This window comes from Rhinopithecus roxellana, chromosome 1 (assembly GCF_007565055.1).
Source record: "Rhinopithecus roxellana isolate Shanxi Qingling chromosome 1, ASM756505v1, whole genome shotgun sequence".
Taxonomy (NCBI): Eukaryota; Metazoa; Chordata; class Mammalia; order Primates; family Cercopithecidae; genus Rhinopithecus; species Rhinopithecus roxellana.
The window spans coordinates 27,906,617-27,919,786 of record NC_044549.1 but is presented as its reverse complement, the minus strand read 5'-3'; the positions used below and the strand labels follow the sequence as shown (position 1 = coordinate 27,919,786).

At 38.5% G+C, this 13,170-nt stretch overlaps 1 long non-coding RNA gene across 1 annotated transcript in view; it reads left to right on the top strand.

Annotated features, from left to right (window-relative positions):
* The first annotated feature begins 93 nt into the window (after positions 1-93).
* Positions 94-13,170, top strand: part of LOC104680595 — a 121,366-nt gene continuing 108,289 nt past the window's right edge. The window contains exon 1 of the long non-coding RNA XR_750479.2: positions 94-288. This is a non-coding gene — a long non-coding RNA (uncharacterized LOC104680595). The remainder of the gene's footprint in view (positions 289-13,170) is intronic.

Sequence of the window (13,170 nt, the reverse complement as noted above, 5' to 3'; positions counted from 1 at the left end):
GCCGGGCTGTCTGCAACTTCGCGAGCTGAGCCGCGTGGGTGCGGCCGGCCGACCGGCGCGTGCGCAGTGAGCTCTCAGCGCCTCCCACCGCGCAGGCTCGGCGTCGGCCTCCGCGCCCCGGGCTAGTGCGCCCTTCTCGGGTCCCCTAGGTCGCGGGGCAGCCGGGGCGGAAGGGCTTGTTCATTATTTTGAGAGTTTGTTGTGAACGTCATAACCCTTCGTCCTTAAGTATTGCCGATACTTGACCTACGCAAGAGACAATGTCATGTGATTCAGCCTAATATCTCAGTATGTATCCCCTCAGAAAAAGGGATTGTTCTACATTCTCAACCCCGCGATATTGACATTTTGGGCAAGATGAGTTTTTGCTGTCTGTGCCCGTGAGGTGGGGGTGACGGGGTGGGGTGGGGGTGTCCTGAGCTAAACAACCACTATTTAGCAGCATCCCTGGCCTCTACCCATTAGGTGCCAGTGGCAAACCCCTCACCCAATTGTGACAACCAACGATGCCTCCAGACACTGCCAAACCCAAAAGGTGTGGTTGGGGGGGGGGGGGGGGGGGGGGGGGGGGGAGGGTTGGGGGAAAAAGGAGAGGTGCAAAATTGCCTCAATTGAGGACCACAGGATCACAATGCGCATCATCATACTTAGGAAATGTAACACTGTTAGATTACAATAATCGGATATATTTCATATTTGAATTTCCTCAGTTTTCCCAAAATGTCCTTCTTTACCCTATAGTTTGTAAAATGTAAATCCGAGATTTAACAAGAAGCACATAGTGTATCAGTAAGAATCACATATTGCAGTTGTCAAGTCTCTTTCGCGTCCTTCAATATAGAACAGTTCCCTAGCCTTTTTTTGTTTGTTTCTCCTGGTATTGACATTTCTGAAAAGTCTAGCCCAGTGGTCTTGCAGAATATCCTTCAATTTGGAGATGTCAGATTGGTTCCTCATTATACGATTCACGAGTAATATGTATGTACACACGAACATATATGCAGGAATTCTACCTATGTGAATTTTATCTATTTTCAAATGACTTTTTAGCTGTCATAACATTTAATTTAAAAAGCACCCCCTGAGCAGCGATTTGAAATATTTTTATCACATACATAAATTTCCACATTGTAATTGGATCTAAGATATATTTTCTTTTTTTTTTTCCACATTGATCTTATTGTCTACTTATGGGCTAATATTATACTGTTTTTATTAGAGACTATATTTCAGTATCTGGTAGGGCTAGACTGCATTATTGCTGTTTTCTGAAGCTTTTTTTTATATGCTTGGTTATTTTTTCATGTAAACTATAGAATATAGCTCCGTAAAAATACTTTCTGAAAACAAAATCTTCTGCATATCTTTTCCGTTTATGATGTTGCATTTTCCTTTTGACATTTTTTTCCTTTTGAAAAGCAAGGTTTATTTTTTCTTTCGCTCAGGTTTCAGCTCTGTGTCTTTCACGAAAGCATCATAAAGGTTTTTCACTTGTTAAATTTATTCTTAGAGTATTTCTCTTTTTTTGTTGGAATTATCTCTTCTACTTTTCCTTATAACGGCTAGGTTCTTACATAAATTAAGGTACTGATTTCTGTGTCTAATTTTGTATCTTGCAACCATATTGAATCTCCTGTTGCTTCCAGGAGTTTCATGTTGATTGTATCTGCATCTCTGTTTACACTTTTATATAATTGCAGTGGATATCCATTTTGAATTTCAAATTGCCCATCTTTGGTCATTTTTGGCTCCTTTATTTGACACAAGCTCAAATGTCTTGATTGCTTTCTGACACTGTAAGAGTTCCAGTGTCATATTGTACATTTACTGCCTCAGACGTAGAATCAGTCATTTCTCAAAGGTGTCCTGATTGCTTCTAGTGAAAAAGATATTTGGATGCTGCAATCTACACTTAAAGATGTTCATGGTTAAATGACTTATCACTTCCCAGACTCTTCAACACAAGATCTAGGAGAGATGTAGTTTTTCAAAGAAAGATGAAAATGAATAATAAATTTGTGTTGATATTCCAATTCTAATAGAAGATTATAGGGTTTTTACTTACTTGATTTTATATTGCATCTCTTTTCCCCGATGCTGAAAATCATGGCTCCTAAATGATATTAACAGAATAATTTACTTTTCTCCATAATGTATATAATAGTTTCCAAAATCTACCAGTATTATAACTGTTAGTAAAAATGTTAGATGTAGTTAAATACAGTTAGGCCTATTTATCTCATGTTTTAAAATCTAGGTTGCTTTCTGGGTGCAGTGGCTCACACCTGTAATCCCAGCACTTTGGGAGGCTGAGGCAGGTGGATCACTCAAGGTCAGGAGTTCAAGAGCAGACTGGCCAGTTGCACCACTGTGCTGCAGCCTCGGTGACAGAGGGAGACTCCAAAAAAAAAAAAAAAAAAAAACAAAAACAAAACAAAACTATGTTGCTCAATTAAAAAGAAAATTAAATCCAAAATTCAAAATGGAAAAGAACCTTAAATATATCTAACGTTTTCTTTTTGAGTGAAATATCTAATTCGTACATTTCATTATTTATTTAAATTATCAGTTTTGTTCTGAATACTCTTTAGCTGCATCTTGTCAATTCTAATGTCATGTTTTCATTTTTTTTCTAGAAATTCTCATTATTAATTGATATTTCCCTTTGCGGCAAGCTATGTTTAATAGAAAAATTTTAAATTTCAAGGTGGGGCTTTCTTATGTTTTGATTATAACTTTCTAGTTTTATCATATTATGGTAAATATTTATATTATATTTATATGATTTATTGAGGCATACATGTCTGTATTGTAAATTAGAGTCAATTTTCATAAGTGTTTTTGTATTTTTTTGTCTAAGGTAAATGTACTATAGTCTGCTATTATTAGTGTATTTCGATTTCTCTTTGAATCTCTTATAATTCCTACTTGTGAAAGTAGCTGCTGTGTTATTCACTGCATACTTTTTCATAAATCTTTTATTTTCACTGTGAATTGTAGCCTTTAGGATTATAAGATGTTCTTTGTCTCAATAATGGTTTTTGGTCTGAATTTTATTTTATTGAATTTCAAAATCTCAATTCTTTCTTTTTTTAATTTGCATTTTCTTAGTAGACCTTTACCCATCCTTCCTTTCATTGTTAGCATTTCTGAATTGTTTTGTTTTAGGTGGGTCTTTGTCTTTTATATACAGCATAGAGTTGGGTTTTCCTTTGAAATCAACCTATTTTTCTTTTTGTTTTAACACTGAAGTTGAGCCCTCTGTTGGCTGATATGTTTGGTCTCAGTTATCTCCTGTATTATATTTACCTGTGTAATATGTAGCATATTTGATGGTGATAAGTGCTATTGAGGAAAATAAAGGAGAAAGGGTGCATAAAAAATGCTGGGGAGAATATTCCATTTTAAATAGGTGGTCAGGGAAGGCCTCACGGAGGAAGTGGTTTTTGCACAAACATTTGAAATAGGCAAAGGAATGAATCATTTGGATAAATGAGGTAAGATTGTTCCTGACAGAGGACAGCTAAGGCCAAGGCCCTGAGGCATAGAGTACCCAGTATGCTCTAAGGAACAGCAAGGGAGCTGGTGTGATCAAAGCTGGAAAGCAGGAAAATAGTAGGAGATAAGGCCAGAGGATCAGATAGGGCCCTGTCAGTAGGGAGCAAAGAATCCCTCCTTCAAGAGGAATTTTGGTACCAGATGTTGAAATAATACATCTGCTATATCACAGTAATAAATTAATAACTCTATGAGAACACATAAATAACCCTGGGAATTCCAGTCTAGGTAGGAGAGGAAACTAGGCTTGCAGGTATGATATTTTGGGTATAACTCAAATTATGCATAAAAGAAGTTTCATATTTGCTAACTTTGAGGGTTGGATTACTAAGAACCTTTCCCAACCTGTGCTATTTCAACAATCCTTGAATATTCTTCAAGTCTCTCATATTTCAGTTTGTACTTCATATTCCACCTCCAAACATATCAGATATAGATAACATCTATAGCTTTTGGCTATTTATCTGAAGCTGTGCATTTACAGAGGAAGAATCTTATTGCAACATTCACATTAATGAAAGGTATTTTGACTAGCATTCAAAAAGCATGAAAAACTAAAATTCTATACTCGGAAGCTTGATAAAGGACAGAAAATGAGAGATTTTTTTGAATTTTTTTTAAAAAGTCAAGTATTTTAAAAGAGTTTTTTGTATTTTTTGTGTTGTTTTTTCTTTTTATAAGAAATCTGTTTTGACAGAAAACTATATGGCAGATGTGTGCGTGTGTTTGTGTGTTTTGAGGAGGAATATAGGGATGAATTCAGTCTGTAATCTGGAAAAACTGTGTCTAGGATGGGAACAGAGAAGGGACAAACTTTATATGTATGTACAGGATTACTTTTTCCTTTTCATGATGTGTTTTATTTGGAAGCATTTACATCTTCTCTTTTTCTTTTCCTCCCTTTTTTTCCTTCACCTTTCTTTTTCTTAAGCTAAGCTGTCACAGTGAAATACTGTGACTAAGCCACAACTCATATAGAAAACTGAACGGTGCATTGTAAAATAGGACACAAAACAAAAGACTTCATCTGAGAGCTGAGATCATCACGAGTACACAGACCCACTGCAGTAATTCAACAGTGTTTCTCAGAGCCCGGGACAATTCCTTCAATTCTTGGTATCCTACTGCCCCCTGCTGTTCATGTGGAAGCACTGACTACAGAAATTAAAGTTTTCATAACATTGCACAGGTTTTAGTGCAATGTTAGCGTGCTATCAAAGAAAGTTAAGTAGTTCAAAGATTTAAACAGAGTAATTTAAGGAATTGCTTTCTAAAAGGCTGAATATCAAACATATTACAAAGCCGCTTTCTCTACTCTCTAATATGTTGAAGAGAAATCTAATCCAGTTATTTGGCTTGTGAATCTGGTTTCGTTTTTAAGTTTCTGAGGGGAGCAGAGCAGAATAAGGCAATTGAGGTAGCTTAGAGATAAACTGGTAAAGAGAAAGCAGGGAGTAGATGGAGAAAATGAAAGGAAAAATGTGCAAGAAGGAGGGGGTAATGAATAATTTACATCCTCGAGGGTAAAGCAGCTCAGTCCTGAACAGATCATTTACATTCCTCAGGGGGGTCGGGCAGAAACGGGCTCCACGGAAAAGCCCGGATGGACCATTTGTGAGCCTCACTTCTGCCTTCTGCTCCTGGATTTGATCATGGAAACCTCTCATAGCCGTTAGGATGTGAGTTGGGGCCTCTGAAGCAGGGCAGAGGCACATCATCTTTGGAGCTGATTTCCTGGCCTTCTCTGCAATTTGTGAAGAGCTCAGGGGCTGTCTCCTGGATGCAAGTCAGCCCACGTGCAAATGCGTATGTGTGAGCATGCGAGTTGGATGTTATATGTTCCAGGTTTTAGACTCTGAGGGCTGCTAGTTCCTGCATGGCAGATCTTCCCCTTGGGATTAAGTAATAAGGCGCCAGTGTCCCCTGTCACTTAGTAAAAGTAGTTAGAAGCTTGAGGCCTTGCTTCAGCATTTGTTTTTTTGCTGGGACTCTTTCTCCATGAGGAACACCATTGGAGAAGAAACATTCAATATTTAGAAAATTAAATGTATCCCATGTTATGATAAACGTAGAAATCCAGTCCAAAGTGCTCTTGAAAGATGTAGTTTTTGCTATAAATACTATAGGAGTGTCACTTCTAAAACTTCCGAAGTTCCTACTTCAAAGGCACAATGATGGATTTTAAGAAGTAAAACTTTGAGACAATATTTACGTGGTTTATTTCAGGTAACAATTAATAACCTGATTCCTTAATGCTTGGGGCTGTTATGTTCATAGCATTGCTTTTAGTGCTGTCATTTTCTATTTCTCTTGTATGATGTATTGTATTAGTCTGTTTTCATGCTGCTAATAAAGACATACCTTCACAAAAGAAATAGGTTTAATTGGACTTACACTTCCACGTGGCAGGGGAAGCTTTACAGTCATGGCAGAAGGCAAGGAAGAGCAAGTCGTCTTACATGGATGGCAGCAGGCAAAGAGAGAGAGCTTGTGCAGGGGAATTCCTCTTTTTAAAACCATCAGATCTCGTGAAACTTTTTCACTATCACGAGAACAGCACAGGAAAGACTTGCCCCTGTGATTCAATTACCTCCCACCGGGTCCCTCCCACAACACGTGAGAATTAAAGATGAGATTTGGGTGGGGACACAGCCAAACCATATCATTCCTCCCCTGACTCCTCCCAAATCTCATGTCCTCACATTTCAAAATCAATCGTGCCTTTTCAACAGTCCCCAAAGTCTTAACTCATGTCAGCATTCACTCAAAAGTCCACATCTGATACAAGGCAAGTCCCTTCCACCTATAAGCCTGTAAAATCAAAAGCAAGTTAGTTACTTCCTGGATACAATGTAGGTACAGGCATTGGGTAGCCATTCCAAATGGGAGATATTGGCCAAAACAAAGTTGCTACAGGCCCTGTGCAAGTCTGAAATCCAGCGGGACAGTCAAATCTTAAAGCTCCAAAATGATTTCTTTTCACTCCATGTCTCACATCCAGGTCATGCTCATGCAAGAAGTGGGTTCCCAAGGTCTTGGGCAGCTCCGCCCCTGTGGCTTTGCAGGGTATAGCCTCCTCTTGACTGTTTTCATGGGCTGGCCTTGAGTGTCTATGATTTTTCCAGGCGCACGCCGCAAGCTGTTGGTGGATCCACCATTCTGGGGTCTGGAGGATGATGGTCCTCTTCTCACAGCTCCACTAGGCGATGCCTCAGTAGGGACACTGTATGGGCGCTCTGACCCCACATTTCACTTCCACACACTGCCCTAGCAGAGGTTCTCTGTGAGGGCCCCACCCCTGCAGCAAACTATCGCCTGGGTGTCCAGACATTTCCATACATCTTCCGAAATCTAGGTGGAGGTTCCCAAACCTCAATTCTTGACTTGTAGGCACCCACAGGCTCAACACCACATGGAAGCTGCCCAGGCTTGGGGCTTGTACCCTCTGAAGAAACAGTCTGAGTTGTACCTTGGCCCCTATAAGTCACCATTGGAGTGCCTGGGACGCAGGGCACCAAGTCCCTAGGCTGCACACAGCATGGGGACCCAGGGCCCAGCCCAGGTAACCGGTATCTCCTAGGCCTTCTGGCCTGTGATGGGAGGGACTGCTGTGAAGACCTCTGACATGCCCTGGAGACACCTTTCCCATTGTCTTGGGGATTAACATTCAACTCCTTGTTATTTATGCAAATTTCTGTAGCTGGTTTGAATTTCTCCTCAGAAAATGGGTTTTTCTTTTCTATCACATTGTCAAGTTGCAAATTTTCCAAACTTTTTATGCTCTGCTTCCCTTATAAACTGAATGCCTTTAACAGCACTGAAGTCACATCTTAAATGCTTTGCTGCTTAGAAATTTCTTCTGCCAGATACCCTAAATCATCTCTCTCAAGTTCAAAATTCTGCAAATCTAGGGCAGAAGTAAAATGCTGCCAGTCTCTTTGCTAAAACATAACAAGAGTCACCTTTGCTCCACTTCCCAACAAGTTCCTCATCTCCATCTGAGACCACCTCAACCTGGACCTTATTGTCTATGTTGCTTTCAGGCTTTTAGTCAAAGCCATTCAACAAGTTTTTAGAAGTTCCAAACTGTCCCACATTTTCCTGTCTTCCTATGCCCTCCAAACTGTTCTAACCTCTACTTGTTATCCAGTTCCAGTTCACATTTTCAGGTGTCTTTTCAGCAACACCCCACTCTACTGGTACTGATTGACTGTCTTAGTCCATTTTTCATGCTGCTGATAAAGACATACCTGAGACTGGGCAATTTACAAAAGAAAGGGGTCTAACTAGACTTAGTTCCATGTGGCTGGGGAAGCCTCACAATCATGGCAGAAGTTAAGGAGGAGCAAGTCATGTCTTACATGGATGGCAGCAGGCAAAGAGAGAGAGCTTGTGCAGGGGAATTCCTCTTTTTAAAACCATCAGATCTCATGAAACTTACTATCATGGGAACATCACGGGAAAGACTTGCCCCCCTGATTCAATTGCTTCCCACTGTGTCCCTCCCACAACACGTGGGAATTCAAGATGAGATTTGGGTGGGGACACAGCCAAGCCATATCACTTATTAATATTTATTTTCTCAGAGTTATATTCTCCATTTGGGCAGTGCTAAAGATGTGAAGAAACATAGGGCAGGCTGTGTCTTTAAGACTTTTATAGTAATTTAGAAAAATGTAGAACCACAGCATGATAATCATGTAAGAGTGAGATGGGGCCAAGAATAAGATAATAATCTCCCCATTGTCTTTTATTCTATCAGTTTACCCCATCCCCTCCCCTCCCTTTCCCTCCCCTCCCCATCCCATCCCATCCACATCCCCTCCCATTTCTCCCTTTACCTCTTTACTATTTCATTTTATTTGTATTTGTATTGATATTTAAATTTCAAATCAAGAATACTGGCTATTCTGTTTATATAATTTTGCTCAATCTGTAGTACTCCAGGACATAGTACAATGTTTACATATAGTTGCAACAAATCTCTGTTGCATGAACACCAACACACTTATTAATTGCCTAGCATTATGCTGCTCCTGTGTAAAACAGATGTACATTTGATTTCAGGAAAGGAGAAAAGTTAAGTTGGAGGGAATTTATGTAGAGCTATGGGAAAAATTAGAAATATTTGTTTGTATTCAGATTCTTAGGGGCTATGAGAAAGTTCGTTAATGAAAAAAGCTAGAACACAAAAATTTCACCTTGTAAGTACCTGTGGAAATATTTATTTTTAATGGTTTTCTTATGTTGCTAAGAATGATCAACTTCTAACATTTCCCTTTGTGTAGTTCCTTATCAGATCTGTGTACATGCACCTACCAAAGATAGGGTGGGAACTTGCATCTTTTATCAGTTCTAGAGAGCAGATGAACATGAGGCCTGTTTTTCAAAAGTAAATTTAAACTTATTTTTTTTTTAGAATCAAGAACTAACTTACCAGTGTTTCGCTGTACAAAATTTACAGTTAATCGAAACCTGGTTTTGCCTTCTTAACTGTTTGCAACCCAAATTGCCTGCTCTTATTTAATTGTTTTACTTAAATTGTATTGAATGCTAATATCTAACAAAGTTGTAGCCCTAAGTGGTTCCAAAATTTCATTAAGTTATTGAGAAGTGGATCTTCTCTTCAAGTGTATTGTGGTGTATACTATAAAGTTGTATTTATATTCTCTTTTCTTCCCCTTCTACAGTTCCAGGGACTCCTCATAGAAAGTTTGGAACTACTTTCTGTTATGTGGTAGTGGTAGAAATTCGGATGGAGGAAGTTCACAGGGTTAAAAAAATAAATTGTTGATAATAACAAAATAGTTTCAAGGCCTCTTAATTCTCGTATTTTGTGATTTTCCTTCACATCAGACATTGCATAAAGTATGTTAAAAAAAAGGTCCCAACTTTTGAGTTTCATTTCAATTAGACAGTAGTTTCTGTCCAATTCAATCACTAGGAAATATTTTGTGAGTATTTCATTGCATAGGGTGCTGGAATAGATGCTGATTAGAGAGAACTGCACAGACGATGTTCTTGTCCTCAGGTTATTTATAATAGAATGTGAGATGAAAATTTAAAAAAGGTCAAAACACAGAATTAGAAGAAAAGATGAGTGAAGTATTTAGCATTTTACTTCTATTTCAGTAAAATGTCTCTTGGAAGCCTTGGGAGGCAGGATAGAATGATTAAAAATGTTCAAAGAACAAACCTTCATCTCAAATTATCCACCTAAAAAGTTGGAATTTGTAAGTGTAGACCTCCTCTATAGATACAGCAAGGAATCAGCCTTCCTCTATCCACAGACCCCCTACATCTTGTTTAAGTCTGGATCATCTCAGTTTGGATTACGGAAAACCAATGGAAATTGTTAGAGCTTCTCCTTATTGATCTTCCTTGCAAAGCCAGATAGATAATATGGTTGAGATTTAGAAGGAAAAAAAAGGTCCACGTGACTGAAAAAAAATAAATGTGTTACTGAGATGCTGAAAATATATGATTAAATAGCTCAGATAGACATTACAAATAATTTATGTGTCTTTTAAGTTGGTCAGTATGAGGTTTGTATTTAAATTGCATCTCTCCTCAATTCAAATTGCCTCAGGCTTTTGGGTATTTAAAAATATTTTGTATTCATGAACACTTCTTTTATAATTGATGTGGATGTTTTCTTATAGCCCAAGTCTAATTTGTAAGCTGGAAAGTTCATTTATTTATTCATTTCACGTCTATTATATATTTACTATGAACCAAATATGATGGTATGATAGTAGGGAGTTTTTTTTGAGATGGAATTTTGCTCTTGTCGTCCAGGCTGGAGTGCAATGGCGCGATCTCGGCTCACTGCAACCTCCGCCTCCTGGGTTCAAGCCGATGCTCCTGCCTCAGCCTCCCAAGTAGCTGGGATTACAGGCACGTGCCACCATGCCCGGCTAATTTTGTATTTTTAGTAGAGATGGGGTTTCTCCGTCAGACTGATGGATTTGGTCAGGCTGGTCTTGAAGTCCTGACCTCAGGTGATCTGCCCGCCTCAGTCTCTCAAAGTGCTGGGATTACAGGCATGAGCCACTGTCCCAGTCCTGGGATTGTTTTTTAAGTTAACTTTAAAGCTTACTTACATTATCATGAGCTCTATTTACCTAAATCCCAAGAAAATCTGCGTGTGGGACAAAGCAGGGTCCCACCAACTGACCCTGCTACACCTTGTCTAGATCTCTGTTGTAGCACTTACTGCATTTTTCTTTTTGACATTAATTTTGTCAGCTGGAATGAGAGCAGAGCGTGGTCTGGATCGGTCTGATTGTTACTGTGTCCTCAGCACCTAACAAAACTTACAACACAATAGAAACCCAAAAAGGGTGGCTTGGATGAGCAAAGCATCATGTACACATGCATTGCTCTATCTAAGGGCAATTTTATTCTCAGTGGGTGTTAAGGCCATTTCACACTCTGGCGTATCATCTCTAGGAAAAGGCAAAACCCCTGTTACCTTAGTATCTTCCATAATTTGACTTAATATTGAGCCGAAGCCCTTTAACATCACAGTGAAATCTGATTCAAGTCATTTTTGTCATAATTATACCTTAAGGTTTAGATTGAGTTATTTGGGTGATATTTATGAGAACAACTATTTTATACTATTCTTAAGAATATTTTTCAATTTCCTGGTAGGTAAAATCAGGCTTTGGAGAAGCAGTTCTTGCCTGGAGAGACTGATGAGGGGTTCTCTGAGACACCCTTCCTAGCCATCCAGCATTAATTGCTTTCCATGTATTCAGTGGGTTTATGTCCACATAAATATATTTTATGAGTACTTTGAGAATGAAACAGTACTGAAAGGAGACAGCAGTCATATGCAGCCAAAATTTATGTGAAATTACTAATCATTCTCATTTAGGGTGGGAGTAAATGATGGTACTTTGGAGTGAAATTCTGGTTCTGTCCTTATAGCTCATACAGGATTGTCATTTACTGCTGAGTGGATTGTGCATTGCACAAAGAAACACATCTAAAGTGTACACTAGTTATATAATAGACATTATAAATTTGAATATTTATTAAGATAATTTTATGAGCAGTAAAGTATCTTGTTTTAATAAAATCAGCATATTATGGCCAATTTTATTACAGATGGAATACAATTTGATGAAGAGGTACGGTGTTTTTTTGTTTTGTTTTGTTTTTGAGACGGAGTCTCGCTCTGTTGCTAGGCTGGAGTGCAGTGGCGTGATCTTGGCTCACTGCAACCTCCAACTCCTGGGTTCAAGCAATTCTCCTGCTTCAGCCTCCCGAGTAGCTGGGATTACAGGCACATGCCACCACGCCTGGCTCATTTTTGTATTTTTAATAGAGACAGGGTTTTACCATGTTGGCCAGGACGGTCTCAATCCCCTGACCTTGTGATCCACCTGCCTTGGCCTCCCAAAGTGCTGGGATTACAGGTGTGAGCCATCGTGCCCGGCTGTTGTTTTTAAAATTTGTACAAAGGCTGTATATGGACTTGTGGTGGCCTGAACTTGGACAAGTTACATAACTCCTTTGGCTTTCACATGGAGATATTAATACCTACCTTGCTAAATTGGTTATAAATATTAGCTGTGTGTGACACACAGTCAGTGTTCAATAAATACTTTAGAATGAATATTAAAGCACTAAGCATAATGTCTGTGATACAGATTTGGTACATCGTGGCCCATTTTTGCCTTGAATGAGGGAAATTTTAGATTAATAGTATATGTGTAAATATATGCCTTTGAAGATTCTTAAGTGTTTCATATTTTGCACTTAATTACTGCATGGTACTACCTAAAATGTTCCTAATAAGATGTTTGGGATCCTTCTTTAATTTCCTGAGGAGTACACATCCAGTATAAAGGAAATTATGACTATATGACTCATTGAAAGAAAAAATTAGTGACTCATAGTTGAGCTTATTTTGGAATCCTAAAATATTGGAATCCTAGGTTTGGAAGGAAACATTTAATCCAAACTACCATCAGCTACTTGAATTTCATTTTATGTATCAGATATATATTGATCAATTATTATATGTTGGAACTGTGCTATGCATGAGGACTACAAAGATAAATGAGATATTCTTGTTGAGAAGTTACAGGTCTTCACGTGAACATTTCCAGGGACAATTCACAATTACTAACCTTATTTTTAGGAATCTCTCTTATGACAATTCAAAATTTATCTTTCTCTATCTTTCATTTATTGGCTTAACTTTTCTATTAAGAGTACTAATAAGTAAGCGTAATTATTTTTTAGAAAAATCTTTCTTATACATTAATGAAATTGAGTATCTTCTGAGACATCTGTTCTTCAACTGAAACATCACTGCATTCCTCTGCTGTTCCTCAAGCCTCTTCACCATTTTGCCCACTCCTTTGAATGCCTTCCAGGTTGTCTGCTAAGACGTGACACACACACATACCAGGGTATCCAGGCTCCAGCTGTAGATCAGCCATCACAGAGCAATTACTTTCACATTTCAGATACTGTCTTTCAAATTTGTGGCATGATTAATACTCATAACTGTCTGATCAATATGTACTATAAACTGTCTCATCCCTGTTGTTTTTTAAAAACTGTATTTATTATGCACATGTTACCATAGAAGGT